This window comes from Triturus cristatus, chromosome 3_2 (genome assembly GCF_964204655.1).
Source record: "Triturus cristatus chromosome 3_2, aTriCri1.1, whole genome shotgun sequence".
NCBI lineage: Eukaryota > Metazoa > Chordata > Amphibia > Caudata > Salamandridae > Triturus > Triturus cristatus.
In genome coordinates this window covers 1,095,588,883-1,095,613,256 of record NC_140584.1, presented here as the reverse complement: position 1 = coordinate 1,095,613,256, position 24,374 = coordinate 1,095,588,883, and positions in this window count along the sequence as shown.

Genomic DNA, 24,374 nt, shown 5'->3' with positions numbered 1-24,374 from the left:
TGATCCACAGTTGATATTACTAACTGTGAATCATCCGCATAGGAGACCAGCGTGAAGCCGTGACGTCGGACCAAACTAGCCAGAGGTCTAACATAAATATTAAAGAGGGTCGGGGACAGCGCTGACCCCTGCGGAACTCCGCACGGGAGGGAAAAATTGGACGAATGTAGCCCGGACCATTGTAAGCTTTGTGTGCGATTGTCTAAAAAGGCCGCCAGTAGTGCCCACACACGAGCCACAATCCCTACTCCCTTCAGACGTTGGAGCAATACCTCGTGGTTGACGGTATCGAATGCAGCGGATAGATCCAGGAGGACGAGCACTGCTCGCCCCCCTCTGCCCACTGCATCCCTAATCCCCTCGGCTGTGGTCATAAGAGCCGATTCCGTGGAATGTCTAGGTCGGAAACCGTGTTGGGACCTATCCAGTATATCGTTCTTATCGAGATATTCCATCAGACACTGATTTATGGCCTTCTCGGCGATTTTAGGTACTAGCGGAAGGCCGGAAATGGGACGGTAACTAGAAAATTCCGCTGGGTCGAGTGAGGGTTTCTTCAAAAGAGGTTTTACGCTCGCAGTTTTCCACATACTTGGGTAGTGTCCAGCGGCTAGTACTTGGTTAATCAGAGCCGTAAGAGTAGGTATGGTCTTGTCAGCGGCCTGGAGTAGAATATAAGGCGGACAGGGGTCTGATGCGGCTCCCGATTTTATAGAGCCCAGTAGAGTCCCAACCTGATCGCAGGACAAGGGTGGGATAGTTGACAGGCTGCAACTGGATATCTCATGAGGGGGAGACGGGGGACCTACAGTGTTAAGTAGATCAGCATAGATGGTAGTGACCTTATTTATAAAGAAATTGGCTAGCTGATCGCAGAACAACTGATCCGGTCTGAACTGGCTCGTCTGTTGGGAATTTGCCAAGAAAGATACTGTCTTAAACAGTTCCTTAGACGAATTGCCGGCCTCCGAGATTTTCCGAGAGAAGTAATCCCTCTTAGCATTCCTAATGGCGAGTTTATAGTTAGTCAATGCCAGACCATAAGCTTGCTTACAGATCCTGTCGCAGCTTACTCTCCACAACCGTTCCTGCCGCCTACATTCCACCTTAAGTCGTTTCAGCTCTGAGCCATACCAAGGGGCACCAGACTAACGTCTGTTCTGAGTGGCTACCTGAAGAGGGGCGACCTGATTAACAGCATTCGTGATCCAGTCAGTAAATTGCGCAGCGGCTGTATCATTGTCAGTGTCAAGGGTAGGGGGGGGGGGGTACCCAACGTCACAAGAAGGGAAGAATGTGTGATTCTACTCCATCTCCTGAACATAATTCTTGCAGGTCTCTGCGGACCTCCTCCAAGTCTAGCCCTAACTCCAACACTAAAAAGCACAGCCCGATGGTCGGTCCACGGAAGAACTTCCGTCCCAAGATATAAAAGGTCGGGGTGGCTGGAAAAAAGACCATCCAGCGTATGTCCCCCAATATGGGTCGGGTCAGAGACCAACTGCCTGAGACCATATCCCTCCATGCTGTCCACCAGTCTGGCAGTGTCCGAGAGATTCTTAACCTCCAAATGAAAATTGAAGTCCCCAAGAATAATGTAAGACTCAAATTTAGTACAGGACTCCAGATGTTTTTGGAGGGCCCCCAAGAAGACGGCCCGTGGTCCAGGTGGTCTATAGACTAAAAGCCCATGGGAGACAATTATATCTTTAGCAAAAATACTAAATTGTAGTGCATGGGGCATTACTTGAATACATTGACATTAGAATCACCAGCATTTCATTATGGTGCCATAGGCAGTACCTGAATACGTTAGCGTCAGATTCACCAGCAATTCATTATGATGCAATAGGCAGTACCTGAATACATTAGCGTCAGATTCATCAGCAATTCATCATAGTTCCATTGGTAATACCTGGCGAACCTGGGGGAGCGGTAAACACAGCGGTTAACCAGTGCGCTGCGCCACTCCCACCACTAGCGTTTCAACCTGCCGTGGGTACCTTGCTCGGTATCTAGCGATTATCAGCGCTTGAAATAGGGCTGGAAAATGTAGCGCCACACCTGGAAGACTACTAGCGCTTAAGCGCAGACTTTGAGGACCCAGCGCTCCTCGGAATACCCAGGCACTAAGCACTTCAAAGCAGAACTTACGAACACAGCGCTACTCGTAATAATCCAGCATGGGGCACTTCAGAGCAGAGCTCAGGAACACAGCGCTACTCGTAATAATCAAACATTAAACATTGGTGAGCAGAGCTTAGGAATACAGCGCTACTCGTAATGATCAAACATTAAGCATTGGTGAGCAGAGCTTAGGAATACAGCGCTACTCGTAATAATCAAACATTAAGCATTGGTGAGCAGAGCTTAGGAATACAGCGCTACTCGTAATAATCAGGCCGTAGGCACTTGGTCCCCTTTTACGCGGCAGTCTAGAAGCAAGGGGGGCAATCCCACGGAGGGGAATCAGAGTCTCCGATGTCAGGGGGGAATCCCACGGAGGGGAACCAGAGTCTCGGAGTGCGGTGCCGCTCCCGATCGACAGGGGGCGCACCGGGTCTTCCACCAGCCTCCCGGGGAGCAGGGGGGTGAGTCCCAGGCCTCCGCATGGCCACGCTACCTCCCAGCCCCCGGGGGTTACCTCGATCTCGGCATCCTGGGGGGAATCTTCACTGCGGCGACGTCCGTCACGTCTCCGGGCCCTCGCACTCAAGGCGCTCAGCAGTCTGGGGACAGGTCACAGCCTCTCACGCCTCCGACAGCAGCTGCGACGGCAGCAACGGGGCTCCGGGCTTCTCCGCGGGCCCCGACTCGATGAGGGTGCACACTTCAGGCCTCCGGGCCGCGGCGGTGAGCACGCTTCAGGTCCCCACTCCAGGGGGGGTTGACAAATTAAGCGGGAGGGCTGCAAGCTCAGCGCACGACAGGGGACTGACGCAGGGGATCCCAGGCCAGGTCGGGGAGTGCAGGGGTCACAGCGCTAGTACCTGGTTGATCCCCAGCAGTCCAACATTCAATCGTAACGTGAAGTTTCAGCATTCAGTTTTGTCATGCAGTTTCAGCAATTGGTTTCAGCATTCAGTTCTGGCATAAAGTTTCAGCATTCAGTTCTTGCGTAAAGTTTCAGCATTCAGTTCTTGCGGCGCAGATGTCACTGGCGCCCTTGGGGGGTTCTGTTCCTTGGGGTTAGGGATTGAGTTGGTGACTAGTTCCTTCCTAGTCAAGCTTAGCAGATGGCCCCTGGGTTCTCCTGTCACTGGGCTAGATCAGTGGGCTGTACAGGATCCCTCACTCACTTAAAAGGCAGTACCTAAGTCCTGTCACATTCAGAGGCATAAGTCCCTGGCTAGGCCCTACCGCCTAAAACTCCTGCATGGATCCTCCAGGTCTGCTTTACCCCAACTGGCCAACTGACTAGAAAAAGTTCCCTCCCTCTGTTAAGTAGCCCTAGTTCAGGTGACCTCTATCCAAGGCGGCAAAAGTAAAAACCCCACCTCCCTTCTAGAAGGTTCCAGCACATTCCAGGAGCTTCCCCATTCTACCTATGGGACAAAAAAGGCGGGCTGGTGTCGCAACATTGTTGTGGGGTTCCAGCCAGCTCCTGGCAGCTAGGGTGCTACTAGTAAAGACCACTCTGCAGTAGCAGGGGCCTGTGGCAGCCATCTTGGGAGAAGGGAGCACCTGCACCTTAACACTGATTGGCAATGAAAAGGCGCCCGGAGACCTAGGTCCAACATAAAAATGAGGGTGGAAAAAATGAGGCACGATCAAAAATAGATGGGGAGACCACCCTCGGGCTGACAGGTCCAACACGCGTCCCCCCCAGCCGAAAGAGGGGAGAGCTACCCAACCTCTAGAGAGTTCTCATCGCTAAGGCGGAAAAACCTGGAGAGACCGTCAGCATTGGCGTAGTCAACTCCGGGCCGATGTTCCACCCGAAAGTCCATCCCCTGTAGGAAAATGGACCACCTCAACAACTTGGGGTTTTCGCCTCTCATCTGCATGAGCCAGCGAAGGGGCCGGTGGTCGGTCTGAATGAGGAAGTGAGTTCCAAAGAGACATGGCCTCAACTTCTTCAGAGCCCAGACCACCGCGAAGGCTTCTCTCTCAATGGTGCTCCATCGCCGTTCCCGAGGGAGGAGTCTTCTGGAGATGAAGGCCACTGGTTGATCCTGGCCCTCGGTGTTGAGTTGCGAGAGCACCACACCTATGCCGTGCTCTGAGGCGTCTGTCTGTACAATGAATTCCTTACTGAAATCTGGAGTTGCGAGTACTGGAGCGGTACACATCGCATGTTTCAGCGTGTCAAATGCCTCCTGGCAAGCAGCTGTCCATATAACCTTGCGAGGTTGCTTCTTAGATGTCAATTCTGTCAAGGGGATTACGATGGTACCATATCCCTTGACAAACCGGCGGTAATACCCAGTGAGGCCGAGGAAAGCTCGGACCTCTGTTTGGGTCTTGGGGGGCTCCCAAGCCAAGATGGTTTCTATTTTGGCCTGGAGGGGTTGCACCTTACCTCCGCCCACCAGGTGTCCCAGGTACACGACAGATCCCTGTCCAATCTGGCACTTGCTGGCTATAATGGTTAGGCCTGGAGGTGCTGCAGATGGTCCTCCCAGGTGCTGCTGAAGACAGCTATGTCATCCAGGTATGCCGCTGAGAAGGACTCCAGACCAGATAGTACCTGATTCACTAACCGCTGGAATGTGGCCAGAGCATTTTTGAGCCCGAAGAGCATCACTCGGAACTGAAAGTGGCCCTCGGGGGTGGAGAATGCTGTCTTCTCCCTTGCTCCATCGGCCATGGCAATCTGCCAATATCCGGATGTCAGGTCAATGGTGCTGAGGTACCGGGCTGCTCCCAGCCGGTCCACCAGCTCGTCTGCTCGTGGGATGGGGTGAGCATCTGTTTTCGTGACAGAGTTCAACCCCCTGTAGTCCACACAGAACCGAAGTTCCGGTGTGGTACCCGGTGGGGCCGCTTTTGGCACCAACATCACCGGACTAGCCCACGGGCTGCTGGAAGGTTCTATCACCCCCAGCTCCAACATCTTGGCTACCTCACGCTGGATGCTATCCTTCACTCGGTCAGAGAGCCGGTAAGACTTGTTCTTCACCGGGGGGCTGTCCCCTGTGTCCACATCATGGGTACACAGATGAGTGATTCCAGGCGTGAGGGAGAACAATGAGGCGAACTGTCCCAGGTCATGGCGGCAGTCCCTCTGTTGCTCTGGAGTCAAGGATGGGGAAAGGACTACACCTTCTACCGAGCCATCCTTCTCCTGTACCGCTAGAAGGTCAGGAAGAGCTTCACTCTCTTCCTCTTCGCTCCCATCCGTCACCATAAGGAGAGCAAGCTCTGATCGCTCATGGTGCGGCTTCAGGCGGTTGACGCGGAATACCCTCAGGGGCTGTCGGGGGGTCTTTAGATCCACTACGTATGTGGTCTGGCCTCGTTGCTCCACAATGTCATACGGGCCAGTCCACCGGTCCTGGAGGGCACAAAGCTCCCCAGGTTCCATGACCCACACCTTCTGTCCAACGTCCAACTCGACCGTCCGAGCGTTGCGGTCGTACCACTCCTTCATAACGGTCTGGCTAGCCTCTAGGTTCTCTGAGGCCGCCTTCCACAGCTTGGCCATCTGGCTGCGGAACGCCAGCATGTAGCTGACAATGTCATGGGGAAGCTTCTGCGAAGTCTTCTCCCACCCCTCCTTCACTAAACTGAGGGGACCCCTAACGGGATGGCCATAGAGCAACTCAAACGGGCTGAACCCGACTCCCTTCTGCGGTACCTCCCGTAGGAGAACAACAAGCAGGGGAGGAGGACGTCCCATTTACGCCTCAAGCCCTCTGGCAGGCTCCGGATCATTCCCTTCAAGGTTTTGTTGAAGCGGTCTATGAGCCCGTTAGTCTGGGGGTGGTAAGGAGTGGAGAACCGGTAGGTCACTCCACACTCCTTCCACATGGCCTGCATATAGGCCGACATGAAATTCGTGCCCCTGTCTGACACCACGACCTTGGGGAATCCCACTCGGGTAAAAATCCCCAACAGTGCCCGCGCCACCACCGGTGCAGTGATGGTCCTCAGAGGAATAGCCTCTGGGTACTGAGTGGCGTGGTCCACCAAGACCAGAATGAACCGGTGTCCCACTGCGGTCGGAGGGTCCAACGGCCCAACAATGTCAATGCCGACCCTCTCAAAAGGGGCCCCGACCACCGGGAGCGGTTCCAACGGGACCTTCAATTTAGTCCCAGTCTTGCCACTTGCCTGACAAGACTTACAAGTCTTACAAAAGGTGTCTGAGGCGATCTTCATCCTGGGCAAATAAAAATGTGGGACCAACCGCGCAAAGGTTTTGTCCTGACCCAGATGTCCGTCTAAGGGTATCTCGTGCGCTAACTCCAGCAGGAAGGCCTGGTAACATTGGGGGACCATTATGGCCCTCGAAGATCCATGTACCGGCACCTTGGGCTCCCTGTACAGGAGACCATCCTCCCAATACACATGATATCCGCCCGTCTCCTGACTGGCCACTTGGGCTTCGGCCTGTCGCCGCATGCCTTCAAGCGTGGGGCACGCCCTTTGTGCCTGACAAAATTCCTCCCGGGTAGGCCCTCCTTCCACATGCCAGTCGGCAAGGGCCGGCAAGTCCCCCACGGGAACGACATCCACCTCCGCGGACTCCGGGGGCACCTCTGCGGCCTCCCCATCCACCTCACGGGGCGTGTCCTCTACCACCTTCTTCTTTCCACACTTGGCATTGGGTTGGGCTCTAATTCCAGGCTCCAACCCGGGGTGAGTTCCATGCCGGGCAGCCATGGACCGCGTGACTACGCAAGTCCACCCTGGTAATCCCAGCATCTCGGTATGCGCTCGAAACTTGACATCTCTCCACTTGGTATGCTCTAGGTCGTTCCCTAGCAAGCACCCCACAGGCAAGGCAGGGCTCACTGCAACTCTCAGTAGGCCTTTGACTCCTCCCCACTCAAATGGAACACGAGCCACTGGATAGTGACTCACACTGCCGTCAGCCAATACGGCCGGATGGAACTCCTCGGGGACTACTTGGTCTGGGGACACCAGCCGCCTCACTACAGTGGTCACGCTGGCTCCTGTGTCCCTCAGAGCCTCCACCTCCTCCCCGTTAACTTTCACCCTCTGCTGATATTTAGCAGTGTTCGGGGGCAGGGACACTACGGGGACCACCTCTCTATCCCCGAGTGAAACCAGGGTCAGGCCTGTCCACTCCCCTTCCCTATCTAAGGGCAGCTCCACCCCAAGCGCTACACTACTTACCCCGGGGCTCTTCCCGCCCGGTGGGGCTGGGGGTCGCTTGCGACACTTGGGATCTCCTTTGTAGTGTCCAATCTCTCCACATTCGTAGCACCTCACAATCCTTGGCTGCTGACTCCTGTCAGGGTAAGTGGGTTTTGTGGAATTGGACGGGGGTGGGGTTCCTACTCCTTTCCTAAACTTATTTTGGGGGCCTTTTGAGAACTCCACCTTTTTATCTCCCCCCTCTTTCTTCTGGGGGAAACCCTGTCCGCTTTTCGAGCCATCTCCCCCGGGGCCCTTGTGAGACACCCGGGTGCTCACCCAAATATCTGCCTCCTCCGCAAGCTCACGGGGATCCGTTAACTTGCGGTCCACCAGATGTTGGCGCAGCTCCGGAAAGCTCTTATCCAAGAGGTGCTCCCGTAAAAAAAGATTGTACACCCCTTGGTAGTCCTGCACCTCGCTGCCATGCACCCAACCATCTAGTGCCTTACGGGCATAGTCAAAAAAATCCACCCACGTCTGTGTGGACAGCTTATGGCTGCCACGGAACTTCTGCCTATACCTCTCGGGGTTGAGACCAAATTTCTTTAGTAAGGCCTCTTTCATGGGGGCATACCTGACCTGATCCGCCTTGGCTAAGTATAACAGGGTGTCCCTGACATTGGGAGGTATATAGCGATACAAGCCCCCTCCCCAATTGCTCTCGGGAACCCCATGGGCTGTCAAGGCCACCTCGTATGCCTCCAACCACTTGGCAATATCGTCCCCCACTGTGTAGCTGGCAATGACTTTTTTGGGTAAATAAAATTTTGACTCATGGGACTCTAAAGGTACGCTGCCACCATTATCCTTATTGGACGCATTTAACTGGAGGGCGCGCAGCTCCAACTCCTTCAGCTGAAGCTTGTGCGCCAGCTTCTTTTCCTCCATTGCCCATCTCTTGTTTTCTCTCTCTTGTTCCAATTTGGCCAATTCCCTTTCTCTCTCTTGTTCCAACTTGGCCAGCTCCCACTTTAACTGCCTCTCCTCCCTCCTGTCCTCACACTTCTCTGGAGACGCGCTCCTCCTAGACCCTGTCCTACTACTGGCCCCAGAACGTCTCCCTGGGGGCACATTTTCAGACACATCTACGTTTAGTATGTCTAGTGCTTCCTGGGCGCTCTCCTCCACTGGAGGGCGCGCAGCTCCAACTCCTTCAGCTGAAGCTCGTGCGCCAGCTTCTTTTCCTCCATTGCCCATCTCTTGTTTTCTCTCTCTTGTTCCAATTTGGCCAATTACGTTTCTCTCTCTTGTTCCAACTTGGCCAGCTCCCACTTTAACTGCCTCTCCTCCCTCCTGTCCTCATACTCCTCTAGAGACGCGCTCCTCCTAGACCCTGTCCTACTACTGGCCCCACAACGTCTCCCTGGGGGCACATTTTCAGACACATCTACGTTTAGTATGTCTAGTACTTCCTCTGCGCTCTCCTCCTGAGGTGCATCTGGCGCCTCCTGTCCCTCATCCTCTCTCCCCTCTGGGTGGGCCTCTACCCATGCCCTTAAGGCTGTACGGAGTTCCGGTCCTTTGGCCCTCCGCACCCCAGGCACCCCCATCCCCTGCCCGAATTCCCTCAGTTGCCTTACAGTGTACCCCTCGAGGTCGGCTAACCGGAACTCCATCGTGACAGTTGGGGACCTAGATACTAAGGAAGAAAAACTCTAGGATATGGGTGACAGTTGCAAGCTAACCAGGATTTTTACACCCTCAGTCTGGACAGTGGAATGTAATAAGTGCAGTAATAACAGTTGCAGAGCTTCAATACAATAGGCGTGTAATTGTGGCGCCCTCCGCTTCACGGAAGGGTGCTGTATGGTCACAGGTCCTAATCCCACCGCTGCCACCAATGTAAGACCTGGGGTCACCAAGCCCTAAGGGGGTAACGTGACACGAGCGGTTGAGCACCCGAAGGCTTAAGTGTAAAGCGACCATACAACACACACATCCCCTGAAGCAGGAAACGCACACAATAATGGACGCCACACCGTAGGTTCTGTGAAAATCAAACAAGTTTATCTAAGCAGTTTAATGCAAATGAAGTTCATGAGATGGCAAGGGGCATTACTTGAATACATTGACATTAGAATCACCAGCATTTCATTATGGTGCCATAGGCAGTACCTGAATACGTTAGCGTCAGATTCACCAGCAATTCATTATGATGCAATAGGCAGTACCTGAATACATTAGCGTCAGAGTCATCAGCAATTCATCATAGTTCCATTGGTAATACCTGGCGAACCTGGGGGAGCGGTAAACACAGCGGTTAAACAGCGCTACTCGTAATAATCAAACATTAAACATTGGTGAGCAGAGCTTAGGAATACAGCGCTACTCGTAATGATCAAACATTAAGCATTGGTGAGCAGAGCTTAGGAATACAGCGCTACTCGTAATAATCAAACATTAAGTATTGGTGAGCAGAGCTTAGGAATACAGCGCTACTCGTAATAATCAGGCCGTAGGCACTTGGTCCCCTTTTACGCGGCAGTCTAGAAGCAAGGGGGGCAATCCCACGGAGGGGAATCAGAGTCTCCGATGTCAGGGGGGAATCCCACGGAGGGGAACCAGAGTCTCGGAGTGCGGTGCCGCTCCCGATCGACAGGGGGCGCACCGGGTCTTCCACCAGCCTCCCGGGGAGCAGGGGGGTGAGTCCCAGGCCTCCGCATGGCCACGCTACCTCCCAGCCCCCGGGGGTTACCTCGATCTCGGCATCCTGGGGGGAATCTTCACTGCGGCGACGTCCGTCACGTCTCCGGGCCCTCGCACTCAAGGCGCTCAGCAGTCTGGGGACAGGTCACAGCCTCTCACGCCTCCGACAGCAGCTGCGACGGCAGCAACGGGGCTCCGGGATTCTCCGCGGGCCCCGACTCGATGAGGGTGCACACTTCAGGCCTCCGGGCCGCGGCGGTGAGCACGCTTCAGGTCCCCACTCCAGGGGGGGTTGACAAATTAAGCGGGAGGGCTGCAAGCTCAGCGCACGACAGGGGACTGACGCAGGGGATCCCAGGCCAGGTCGGGGAGTGCAGGGGTCACAGCGCTAGTACCTGGTTGATCCCCAGCAGTCCAACATTCAATCGTAACGTGAAGTTTCAGCATTCAGTTTTGTCATGCAGTTTCAGCAATCGGTTTCAGCATTCAGTTCTGGCATAAAGTTTCAGCATTCAGTTCTTGCGTAAAGTTTCAGCATTCAGTTCTTGCGGCGCAGATGTCACTGGCGCCCTTGGGGGGTTCTGTTCCTTGGGGTTAGGGATTGAGTTGGTGACTAGTTCCTTCCTAGTCAAGCTTAGCAGATGGCCCCTGGGTTCTCCTATCACTGGGCTAGATCAGTGGGCTGTACAGGATCCCTCACTCACTTAAAAGGCAGTACCTAAGTCCTGTCACATTCAGAGGCATAAGTCCCTGGCTAGGCCCTACCGCCTAAAACTCCTGCATGGATCCTCCAGGTCTGCTTTACCCCAACTGGCCAACTGACTAGAAAAAGTTCCCTCCCTCTGTTAAGTAGCCCTAGTTCAGGTGACCTCTATCCAAGGCGGCAAAAGTAAAAACCCCACCTCCCTTCTAGAAGGTTCCAGCACATTCCAGGAGCTTCCCCATTCTACCTATGGGACAAAAAAGGCGGGCTGGTGTCGCAACATTGTTGTGGGGTTCCAGCCAGCTCCTGGCAGCTAGGGTGCTACTAGTAAAGACCACTCTGCAGTAGCAGGGGCCTGTGGCAGCCATCTTGGGAGAAGGGAGCACCTGCACCTTAACACTGATTGGCAATGAAAAGGCGCCCGGAGACCTAGGTCCAACATAAAAATGAGGGTGGAAAAAATGAGGCACGATCAAAAATAGATGGGGAGACCACCCTCGGGCTGACAGGTCCAACACGCGTCCCCCCCAGCCGAAAGAGGGGAGAGCTACCCAACCTCTAGAGAGTTCTCATCGCTAAGGCGGAAAAACCTGGAGAGACCGTCAGCATTGGCGTAGTCAACTCCGGGCCGATGTTCCACCCGAAAGTCCATCCCCTGTAGGGAAATGGACCACCTCAACAACTTGGGGTTTTCGCCTCTCATCTGCATGAGCCAGCGAAGGGGCCGGTGGTCGGTCTGAATGAGGAAGTGAGTTCCAAAGAGACATGGCCTCAACTTCTTCAGAGCCCAGACCACCGCGAAGGCTTCTCTCTCAATGGTGCTCCATCGCCGTTCCCGAGGGAGGAGTCTTCTGGAGATGAAGGCCACTGGTTGATCCTGGCCCTCGGTGTTGAGTTGCGAGAGCACCACACCTATGCCGTGCTCTGAGGCGTCTGTCTGTACAATGAATTCCTTACTGAAATCTGGAGTTGCGAGTACTGGAGCGGTACACATCGCATGTTTCAGCGTGTCAAATGCCTCCTGGCAAGCAGCTGTCCATATAACCTTGCGAGGTTGCTTCTTAGATGTCAATTCTGTCAAGGGGATTACGATGGTACCATATCCCTTGACAAACCGGCGGTAATACCCAGTGAGGCCGAGGAAAGCTCGGACCTCTGTTTGGGTCTTGGGGGGCTCCCAAGCCAAGATGGTTTCTATTTTGGCCTGGAGGGGTTGCACCTTACCTCCGCCCACCAGGTGTCCCAGGTACACGACAGATCCCTGTCCAATCTGGCACTTGCTGGCTATAATGGTTAGGCCTGGAGGTGCTGCAGATGGTCCTCCCAGGTGCTGCTGAAGACAGCTATGTCATCCAGGTATGCCGCTGAGAAGGACTCCAGACCAGATAGTACCTGATTCACTAACCGCTGGAATGTGGCCAGAGCATTTTTGAGCCCGAAGAGCATCACTCGGAACTGAAAGTGGCCCTCGGGGGTGGAGAATGCTGTCTTCTCCCTTGCTCCATCGGCCATGGCAATCTGCCAATATCCGGATGTCAGGTCAATGGTGCTGAGGTACCGGGCTGCTCCCAGCCGGTCCACCAGCTCGTCTGCTCGTGGGATGGGGTGAGCATCTGTTTTCGTGACAGAGTTCAACCCCCTGTAGTCCACACAGAACCGAAGTTCCGGTGTGGTACCCGGTGGGGCCGCTTTTGGCACCAACATCACCGGACTAGCCCACGGGCTGCTGGAAGGTTCTATCACCCCCAGCTCCAACATCTTGGCTACCTCACGCTGGATGCTATCCTTCACTCGGTCAGAGAGCCGGTAAGACTTGTTCTTCACCGGGGGGCTGTCCCCTGTGTCCACATCATGGGTACACAGATGAGTGATTCCAGGCGTGAGGGAGAACAATGAGGCGAACTGTCCCAGGTCATGGCGGCAGTCCCTCTGTTGCTCTGGAGTCAAGGATGGGGAAAGGACTACACCTTCTACCGAGCCATCCTTCTCCTGTACCGCTAGAAGGTCAGGAAGAGCTTCACTCTCTTCCTCTTCGCTCCCATCCGTCACCATAAGGAGAGCAAGCTCTGATCGCTCATGGTGCGGCTTCAGGCGGTTGACGCGGAATACCCTCAGGGGCTGTCAGGGGGTCTTTAGATCCACTACGTATGTGGTCTGGCCTCGTTGCTCCACAATGTCATACGGGCCAGTCCACCGGTCCTGGAGGGCACAAAGCTCCCCAGGTTCCATGACCCACACCTTCTGTCCAACATCCAACTCGACCGTCCGAGCGTTGCGGTCGTACCACTCCTTCATAACGGTCTGGCTAGCCTCTAGGTTCTCTGAGGCCGCCTTCCACAGCTTGGCCATCTGGCTGCGGAACGCCAGCATGTAGCTGACAATGTCACGGGGAAGCTTCTGCGAAGTCTTCTCCCACCCCTCCTTCACTAAACTGAGGGGACCCCTAACGGGATGGCCATAGAGCAACTCAAACGGGCTGAACCCGACTCCCTTCTGCGGTACCTCCCGGTAGGAGAACAACAAGCAGGGGAGGAGGACGTCCCATTTACGCCTCAAGCCCTCTGGCAGGCTCCGGATCATTCCCTTCAAGGTTTTGTTGAAGCGGTCTATGAGCCCGTTAGTCTGGGGGTGGTAAGGAGTGGAGAACCGGTAGGTCACTCCACACTCCTTCCACATGGCCTGCATATAGGCCGACATGAAATTTGTGCCCCTGTCTGACACCACGACCTTGGGGAATCCCACTCGGGTAAAAATCCCCAACAGTGCCCGCGCCACCACCGGTGCAGTGATGGTCCTCAGAGGAATAGCCTCTGGGTACCGAGTGGCGTGGTCCACCAAGACCAGAATGAACCGGTGTCCCACTGCGGTCGGAGGGTCCAACGGCCCAACAATGTCAATGCCGACCCTCTCAAAAGGGGCCCCGACCACCGGGAGCGGTTCCAACGGGACCTTCAATTTAGTCCCAGTCTTGCCACTTGCCTGACAAGACTTACAAGTCTTACAAAAGGTGTCTGAGGCGATCTTCATCCTGGGCAAATAAAAATGTGGGACCAACCGCGCAAAGGTTTTGTCCTGACCCAGATGTCCGGCTAAGGGTATCTCGTGCGCTAACTCCAGCAGGAAGGCCTGGTAACATTGGGGGACCATTATGGCCCTCGAAGATCCATGTACCGGCACCTTGGGCTCCCTGTACAGGAGACCATCCTCCCAATACACATGATATCCGCCCGTCTCCTGACTGGCCACTTGGGCTTCGGCCTGTCGCCGCATGCCTTCAAGCGTGGGGCACGTCCTTTGTGCCTGACAAAATTCCTCCCGGGTAGGCCCTCCTTCCCCATGCCAGTCGGCAAGGGCCGGCAAGTCCCCCACGGGAACGACATCCACCTCCGCGGACTCCGGGGGCACCTCTGCGGCCTCCCCATCCACCTCACGGGGCGTGTCCTCTACCACCTTCTTCTTTCCACACTTGGCATTGGGTTGGGCTCTAATTCCAGGCTCCAACCCGGGGTGAGTTCCATGCCGGGCAGCCATGGACCGCGTGACTACGCAAGTCCACCCTGGTAATCCCAGCATCTCGGTATGCGCTCGAAACTTGACATCTCTCCACTTGGTATGCTCTAGGTTGTTCCCTAGCAAGCACCCCACAGGCAAGGCAGGGCTCACTGCAACTCTCAGTAGGCCTTTGACTCCTCCCCACTCAAATGGAACACGAGCCACTGGATAGTGACTCACACTGCCGTCAGCCAATACGGCCGGATGGAACTCCTCGGGGACTACTTGGTCTGGGGACACCAGCCGCCTCACTACAGTGGTCACGCTGGCTCCTGTGTCCCTCAGAGCCTCCACCTCCTCCCCGTTAACTTTCACCCTCTGCTGATATTTAGCAGTGTTCGGGGGCAGGGACACTACGGGGACCACCTCTCTATCCCCGAGTGAAACCAGGGTCAGGCCTGTCCACTCCCCTTCCCTATCTAAGGGCAGCTCCACCCCAAGCGCTACACTACTTACCCCGGGGCTCTTCCCGCCCGGTGGGGCTGGGGGTCGCTTGCGACACTTGGGATCTCCTTTGTAGTGTCCAATCTCCCCACATTCGTAGCACCTCACAATCCTTGGCTGCTGACTCCTGTCAGGGTAAGTGGGTTTTGTGGAATTGGACGGGGGTGGGGTTCCTACTCCTTTCCTAAACTTATTTTGGGGGCCTTTTGAGAACTCCACCTTTTTATCTCCCCCCTCTTTCTTCTGGGGGAAACCCTGTCCGCTTTTCGAGCCATCTCCCCCGGGGCCCTTGTGAGACACCCGGGTGCTCACCCAAATATCTGCCTCCTCCGCAAGCTCACGGGGATCCGTTAACTTGCGGTCCACCAGATGTTGGCGCAGCTCCGGAAAGCTCTTATCCAAGAGGTGCTCCCGTAAAAAAAGATTGTACACCCCTTGGTAGTCCTGCACCTCGCTGCCATGCACCCAACCATCTAGTGCCTTACGGGCATAGTCAAAAAAATCCACCCACGTCTGTGTGGACAGCTTATGGCTGCCACGGAACTTCTGCCTATACCTCTCGGGGTTGAGACCAAATTTCTTTAGTAAGGCCTCTTTCATGGGGGCATACCTGACCTGATCCGCCTTGGCTAAGTATAACAGGGTGTCCCTGACATTGGGAGGTATATAGCGATACAAGCCCCCTCCCCAATTGCTCTCGGGAACCCCATGGGCTGTCAAGGCCACCTCGTATGCCTCCAACCACTTGGCAATATCGTCCCCCACTGTGTAGCTGGCAATGACTTCTTTGGGTAAATAAAATTTTGACTCATGGGACTCTAAAGGTACGCTGCCACCATTATCCTTATTGGACGCATTTAACTGGAGGGCGCGCAGCTCCAACTCCTTCAGCTGAAGCTTGTGCGCCAGCTTCTTTTCCTCCATTGCCCATCTCTTGTTTTCTCTCTCTTGTTCCAATTTGGCCAATTCCCTTTCTCTCTCTTGTTCCAACTTGGCCAGCTCCCACTTTAACTGCCTCTCCTCCCTCCTGTCCTCACACTTCTCTGGAGACGCGCTCCTCCTAGACCCTGTCCTACTACTGGCCCCAGAACGTCTCCCTGGGGGCACATTTTCAGACACATCTACGTTTAGTATGTCTAGTGCTTCCTGGGCGCTCTCCTCCACTGGAGGGCGCGCAGCTCCAACTCCTTCAGCTGAAGCTCGTGCGCCAGCTTCTTTTCCTCCATTGCCCATCTCTTGTTTTCTCTCTCTTGTTCCAATTTGGCCAATTACGTTTCTCTCTCTTGTTCCAACTTGGCCAGCTCCCACTTTAACTGCCTCTCCTCCCTCCTGTCCTCATACTCCTCTAGAGACGCGCTCCTCCTAGACCCTGTCCTACTACTGGCCCCACAACGTCTCCCTGGGGGCACATTTTCAGACACATCTACGTTTAGTATGTCTAGTACTTCCTCTGCGCTCTCCTCCTGAGGTGCATCTGGCGCCTCCTGTCCCTCATCCTCTCTCCCCTCTGGGTGGGCCTCTACCCATGCCCTTAAGGCTGTACGGAGTTCCGGTCCTTTGGCCCTCCGCACCCCAGGCACCCCCATCCCCTGCCCGAATTCCCTCAGTTGCCTTACAGTGTACCCCTCGAGGTCGGCTAACCGGAACTCCATCGTGACAGTTGGGGACCTAGATACTAAGGAAGAAAAACTCTAGGATATGGGTGACAGTTGCAAGCTAACCAGGATATTTACACCCTCAGTCTGGACAGTGGAATGTAATAAGTGCAGTAATAACAGTTGCAGAGCTTCAATACAATAGGCGTGTAATTGTGGCGCCCTCCGCTACACGGAAGGGTGCTGTATGGTCACAGGTCCTAATCCCACCGCTGCCACCAATGTAAGACCTGGGGTCACCAAGCCCTAAGGGGGTAACGTGACACGAGCGGTTGAGCACCCGAAGGCTTAAGTGTAAAGCGACCATACAACACACACATCCCCTGAAGCAGGAAACGCACACAATAATGGACGCCACACCGTAGGTTCTGTGAAAATCAAACAAGTTTATCTAAGCAGTTTAATGCAAATGAAGTTCATGAGATGGCAAGGGGCATTACTTGAATACATTGACATTAGAATCACCAGCATTTCATTATGGTGCCATAGGCAGTACCTGAATACGTTAGCGTCAGATTCACCAGCAATTCATTATGATGCAATAGGCAGTACCTGAATACATTAGCGTCAGAGTCATCAGCAATTCATCATAGTTCCATTGGTAATACCTGGCGAACCTGGGGGAGCGGTAAACACAGCGGTTAAACAGCGCTACTCGTAATAATCAAACATTAAACATTGGTGAGCAGAGCTTAGGAATACAGCGCTACTCGTAATGATCAAACATTAAGCATTAGTGAGCAGAGCTTAGGAATACAGCGCTACTCGTAATAATCAAACATTAAGCATTGGTGAGCAGAGCTTAGGAATACAGCGCTACTCGTAATAATCAGGCCGTAGGCGCTTGGTCCCCTTTTACGCGGCAGTCTAGCAGCAAGGGGGGCAATCCCACGGAGGGGAATCAGAGTCTCCGATGTCAGGGGGGAATCCCACGGAGGGGAACCAGAGTCTCGGAGTGCGGTGCCGCTCCCGATCGACAGGGGGCGCACCTGGTCTTCCACCAGCCTCCCGGGGAGCAGGGGGGTGAGTCCCAGGCCTCCGCATGGCCACGCTACCTCCCAGCCCCCGGGGGTTACCTCGATCTCGGCATCCTGGGGGGAATCTTCACTGCGGCGGTGTCCGTCACGTCTCCGGGCCCTCGCACTCAAGGCGCTCAGTAGCCAGGGGACAGGTCACAGCCTCTCACGCCTCCGACAGCAGCTGCGACGGCAGCGACGGGGCCCCGGGCTTCTCCGCGGGCCCCGACTCGATGAGGGCGCACACTTCAGGCCTCTGGGCCGCGGTGGTGAGCACGCTTCAGGGCCCCACGCCAGGGGGGTTGACAAATTAAGCGGGAGGGCTGCAAGTTCAGCGCTCGACAGGGGACTGACGCAGGGGGTCCCAGGCCAGGTCGGGGAGCGCAGGGGTCACAGCGCTAGTACCTGGTTGATCCCCAGCAGTCCAGCATTCAATCGTAACGTGAAGTTTCAGCATTCAATTTTGTCATGCAGTTTCAGTAATCGGTTTCAGCATTCAGTTCTGGCATAAAGTTTCAGCCTTCAGTTCTTGCGTAAAGTTTCAGCATTCAGTTCTTTCGGCGCAGATGTCACTGGCGCCCTTGGGGGTTCTGTTCCTTGGGGTTAGGGATTGAGTTGGTGACTAGTTCCTTCCTAGTCAAGCTTAGCAGATGGCCCCTGGGTTCTCCTATCACTGGGCTAGATCAGTGGGCTGTACAGGATCCCTCACTCACTTAAAAGGCAGTACCTAAGTCCCGTCACTTTCAGAGGCATAAGTCCCTGGCTAGGTCCTACCGCCTAAAACTCCTGCCTGGATCCTCCAGGTCTGCTTTACCCCAACTGGCCAACTGACTAGAAAAAGTTCCCTACCTCTGTTAAGTAGCCCTAGGTCAGGTGACCTCTATCCAAGGCGGCAAAAGTAAAAACCCCACCTCCATTCTAGAAGGTTCCAGCACATTCCAGTAGCTTCCCCATTCTACCTATGGGACAAAAAAAGGCGGGCTGGTGTCGCAACATTGTTGTGGGGTTCCAGCCAGCTCCTGGCAGCTAGGGTGCTACTAGTAAAGACCACTCTGCAGTAGCAGGGGCCTGTGGCAGCCATCTTGGGAGAAGGGAGCACCTGCACCTTAACACTGATTGGCAATGAAAAGGCGCCCGGAGACCTAGGTCCAACATAAAAATGAGGGTGGAAAAAATGAGGCACGATCAAAAATAGATGGGGAGACCACCCTAGGGCTGACAGGTCCAACAGTAATCATTCTAAAATTAATTAAAATAACATGTTTGCAGTGAAGGTGTTATTAATCAACCTTTATATCTTGATAAACATAAATAGACATGGGACTAAATTGCTAATTGCATGGCAGAACAATTGATTAATTAACTATGATACGCAAACTAACCTTAGATTGTGGTGAAATAGTAAAATTGCATGATTTATGTTGCTTTGTGATCGTTTGTGCTTTAAAGTTATCAAGTGGTAAGTATTATTCCTTTAAATGTTGCTACAGCTAGGAAAATACTAATATATATTGGGATTAGTATGGGTTTGAACATCAGAACTTTCATTTCTATATTTTAATTGCTGTTATGTCTATTTCTGCTTAAGTTGGCATTCGGGCCTATTAGGCCGCAGTACCCAAGATGGCATTCTCTGAAGCAGATGCTACCATGCGCATGTGATGACTTCTGCGCATGCCCAGATGGCTCTTGAAATCACGAGGTAGCTTGAACTCCTGACATCGTGTTCCCTGCGAAAGTCGGGAACTTGTCCGCCAGCCAAAGGATGACCAAATGAAAGTCAAGGAAGAGACAAAGAGAGGACCTATCAGTGGGACACTTTGTACCTTGGGAAAAGATACAGCTACTGTTTCCCCGCATGGGAACAGAACAAAAAATATCGATTTGAAAACTTTGTGAAAAGTCACTAGGAAGAACCAGTTTACACTGGGAAAATTCAATAAACTACAGATAACCCCGAACTGTCCAATCAGAACATTTGGTCTGCCCCAAAAGTTGCTATTCTAACATGAAGTAAGGGGAAAAAAACTGTATAAAACCTAATATCAACCATTAGGAGGAGTGGTTGGAGTTGGAAGGGTTAGTTGCAGCAGCGTTCATTCGTCGGTTCGTTCGTGGGGTGTTGGTTGTGGCTGCATATATCTTTGGGTTATTCCTTTGCGTTTCCAAAATTCTATGCTATCAGTCTGAGTGTGGACTTGGTCCATGCTCTGGATTGATGTTCGGACTTTGCTGAAATTCTGAACTTTATTACGCTGTATCCTGTATTTCGCATGCCGGTTTGATCCTTTGGTGAGAATTGGACTGCCTGTTAGAGGGAGTCTTCATTTGAAAATGCAGATAACTCCCTGTTTGACCTGAACCTTTCATCATTTCTCAATTGGTAATGATTCAATGTACTTTTCTGAAAATCTATGTCTAAAGTAATTTCTGAATGTTCATAATTTTCTCTTTAATAAATTTAATTATCAATTAACAAGTTTAGAAAATAAACGACAATTTAAGAGTTTAATTTACGCCAAGATAAACAAAACTGAAATAATAAGAAATGAGTTTGTGGTTCTTAAATAAATTGCATAAAATATCAAATATTTCCTAGGCTTTAAATTGTGTTTTAGCCGGTTCTAATTCACCATCAACCAGTCCAACGAGTTGGTCCATCGACCAAATAGTGGAGTGCCTTGACGTTAAAGCGGTACAAAAGGGTGTGGTGATGGACGGAGCATCAGAACCAATCAAACACTCACACCCAGTAAACAGATCTGGCTTTGATCCATCACCGTTCTTTAGCCCACTCTGCCACCCCAGTTCAGACATGGCCATATGCAAATCAGTCTGATCCTGTGCCTCATGGGAACAGTCCAGCCCGAACTGCCAAGCCATGCCTTCCCTGGACTGGAAACAAGTTTCCTAGGACCGGTTTCTGGCATTTCAGCCATCTTCAGCCAGGCTTGCTTGAATCCAGTGGCATAGTGAGCAACGGACTCACGTCTGAGCATACCCTGCCAACTTATGGCGAACAAAGCGGTACAAAAGGGGGTGGTGATGGACGGAGCATCAGAACCAATCAAACACTCACACCCAGTCAACAGATCTGGGTTTGATCCATCACCGTTCTTTAGCCCACTCTGCCACCCCAGTTCAGACATGGCCATATGCAAATCAGTCTGACCCTTTGTCTCATGGGAACAGTCCAGCCCGAACTGCCAAGCCATGCCTTCCCTGGACCGGAAACAAGCTTCCTAGGACTGGTTTCTGGCATTTCAGCCGTCTTCAGCCAGGCTTGCTTGAATCCAGTGGCAAAGTGAGCAAGGGACTCACGTCTGAGCATACCCTGCCAACTTATGGCGAACAAAGCGTTACAAAAGGGGGGGGTGATGGACGGAGCATCAGTACCAATCAAACACTCACACCCAGTCAACAGATCTGGGTTTGATCCATCACCGTTCTTTAGCCCACTCTGCCACCCCAGTTCAGACATGGCCATATGCAAATCAGTCTGACCTTGTGCCTCATGGGAACAGTCCAGCCCGAACTGCCAAGCCATGCCTTCCCTGGACCGGAAACAAGCTTCCTAGGACCGGTTTCTGGCATTTCAGCCGTCTTCAGCCAGGCTTGCTTGAATCCAGTGGCAGAGTGAGCAAGGGACTCACGTCTGAGCATACCCTGCCAACTTATGGTGAACAAAGCGGTACAAAAGGGGGTGGTGATGGACGGAGCATCCGAACCAATCCAACACTCATACCCAGTCAACAGATCTGGGTTTGATCCATCACCGTTCTTTAGCCCACTCTGCCACCCCAGTTCAGACATGGCCATATGCAAATCAGTCTGACCCTATGCCTCATGGGAACAGTCCAGCCCGAACTGCCAAGCCATGCCTTCCCTGGACCGGAAACAAGCTTCCTAGGACCGGTTTCTGGCATTTCAGCCGTCTTCAGCCAGGCTTGCTTGAATCCAGTGGCAAAGTGAGCAAGGGACTCACGTCTGAGCATACCCTGCCAACTTATGGCGAACAAAGCGGTACAAAAGGGGGTGGTGATGGACGGAGCATCAGAACCAATCAAACACTCACACCCAGTCAACAGATCTGGGTTTGATCCATCACCGTTCTTTAGCCCACTCTGCCACCCCAGTTCAGACATGGCCATGTGCAAATCAGTCTGACCCTGTGCCTCATGGGAACAGTCCAGCCCGAACTGCCAAGCCATGCCTTCCCTGGACCGGAAACAAGCTTCCTAGGACCGGATGTTAAAGTCAGGATCATGAAGCTGTTTATAGAATGTGTATATAATGTAAAAGCAAATTAATCTGGATAGGTAATAAGGTACCCACATGTTCAGCAGCCTTTCTCCTGTGTACAGATTCTGGTGTGATTGAGTGAAGTTAATGAGTGTTGGTGTTATGGGCCCCACCAATGAATGAGTGAATTAATGAGGTGTTGTGATTAAGGATTTGTGACATAAGGAGAATATGTAAATTTTTGTCCTTTGCGCTGGATCATTTGCATCTCACAATGCGTTGGAATTAGGAACCAGAATACAAAGGGGAAACTTTGCACGTAGAATATTCACTTCACTACCTATGGGCACATGGATACTTACCAAACAATTTGTTATTCCAAATATTTATCTAGCTAGAAGATTCCACGTCACAACTTAGATTGAGGTTCCAATTCCTCTTGAGTAAGGAAACCTAATCCTGTCCCTAACCAAGGCAGCCCTTGGCACTACCTAAGAATTCCATTTCCTTTTGAAGGTCCACGTTCACCACTTCCTATTTAAGAATGGGTTTTTCTTTCTGTGCATCTCAATCTTGCTTATTCCAGCTTGTTGCGTGTACTGGAGTGCGCCAACCTTGTTTCTTTGCTCCAGCTTCATTGTATAGCTTTTTCATGGATCTTCTGTTTCTTCAGTGCCCTTGTAGGATTTTTCTCGCATTCCTTTTTCATTCCTCTGTTTTCTAAAAATGCATCACTTTATTCATCATTTACTTTGCAAATGAGAGAGCTGGTGGCCTATATGGAGTATAGTTAAGTGCATCTAGCCAGTCACACTGGCTGCTACTGAAAAATATTTAACAGTGGCTTTGAAAGTCCTCCCTCAGGAAATGTCAATTAAGTTACTGGTGGATGGTGGACACTGCTGCACTTGCCTAAAGAACGCCATGCAGGGTTGCAGTCTCCTAGTATCTTCATCAAGCGCTATGGTGATCTATTAGTGACTGCACTACACAGCGATGTGGTCTACGCACCGCAGCACTGTTCATGATGACCCTGCACGGCCAGGATTCTGCTGCTGTCTTCTGCACAACACTGCACTTTATTAATGGTTTTCCTCAGTGTGCAGCACTGTGTTAGCTGGTTTGCCAAACACTGCATCCGGTCTGTGTTTTGCTTGGAAACTGAGGAAGTTAGTGGCATAGGGAGCATTCTAAATGTCATCACAATGGCCAGTACTTGCACGCGTTTTGGGAACTCTTTCACTGGGGATTGGAGGATTCCACCAAGGTAGTATTTGAGAATGCCGCTGGCAAACGGCGCGCGGTACTGCACTCTTTTACAGCGGTGCATTCTAGTCTTGATGTCCCCCAGAGGATTGTGGTCCTGTATTTGTTGACGTACACAATACATCACTCGGGCGCGGTTTGTGCTCGCAGTCAGGGCTCTGTTGAAGAGTTCCACGTGGTACTGCACTATATTAATCATTCGCCCAAAGTTAGTCCAGCACCCTGTTTGTGACTTTTGCACACAGTGCGTGCCTTGCTATATTTGTGATGACACCACAAAGATGCACGTTGGTCAGATTTACCACATATTGCTGTCACGAGTTTCCTGGCAGCACTGTTCCCGATAAGTGGTTTTTCCACACATCGCAGCAGGATTCCACAGCACTGAGGTCTATTTGTATCTCTCCACACGGTTCTGCCCTCCGTTCCTGATTCCCCTACACTGTGAGGTTGTTTTATGTATTTTCACATGCTGTTCAATTCAGTTTAACATTTGTCGTTGAATGCTTCGCAGTCCCATTTTACCCATGTTGTGTCGCGGGACGAGGGAGGGATTCCAGGACATGTTAATCAAACTGTTTTCATTATGGGTGATGGTCTAACTCTAGGGAGACATGCTGACTGTACAGTGGCAGTGATATTGACCTCGCACACCCATTAGCTGCCATGCCAGCTGCTCTGACGTTGCAGGTTTGTAGAAGGAAATACTCTGTAGAGAAGAGGCCCAAGTGTGCATTCCAGGGAACAGGGAAAGAACTACCTAACATGAGCATGCAAAACAAAGGGGCATATTATCATGTCCATTATCGTCGCTTTAACGGGACTTTTCGTGCCGCTAATGCAGCGACCGCTAGGTATCGCCCGCTACCTCCTAAATCACTATCGCCATTGCGCAGAAGTTAGCGGGAGTTTTCACCGGGGATAGACGGTGATCAAAAAACTCCCGCTAACTAGCTTTGGCGATAGTTATCACCAGGCATTGATAATATGCCCCCAAGTGATCTGAACTGAAGCGCTATATTCTTTGTCTCTGTTTGTAGAAGTGGGTTCTGTTTTTGGTGGGGGGGGGAGGGGGGTGTCCTATACATCGTAATATTATGGGCGTGGCACAGTCCCATCTTCTTAATGCACAACCCTCCTCCTCCCCCCCAATATGATTCCGAAGGGAACCCTTACTACTGTTCTCTATGCAGTTAATAACTGGCCCAGGGCTTGTTGCTGCCCTGACCTGAGTTAGGATTTATGTTATTGCTTTATTCTTTTGTGAACAGGCGGGGTTGGGAACAATGGTGGGTTTGGGTGACCTCACTGATTGGGACAGAGGGGGGTAATCTGCATGCCAATCATGGCAGCATGCTGTCACATGGATTTTGGAGCTCACTTAGAGTTTGGCATAGAGGGTGACAACTACCCTGCCTGCTATACTATTTGTCTACCCACTCCATCTAGAGTCAGGCAGTCCATCATTTTTCCACTGGCAGAAACCTTAGACTATCCACCCTATTTAAAGCAGATGGCCTG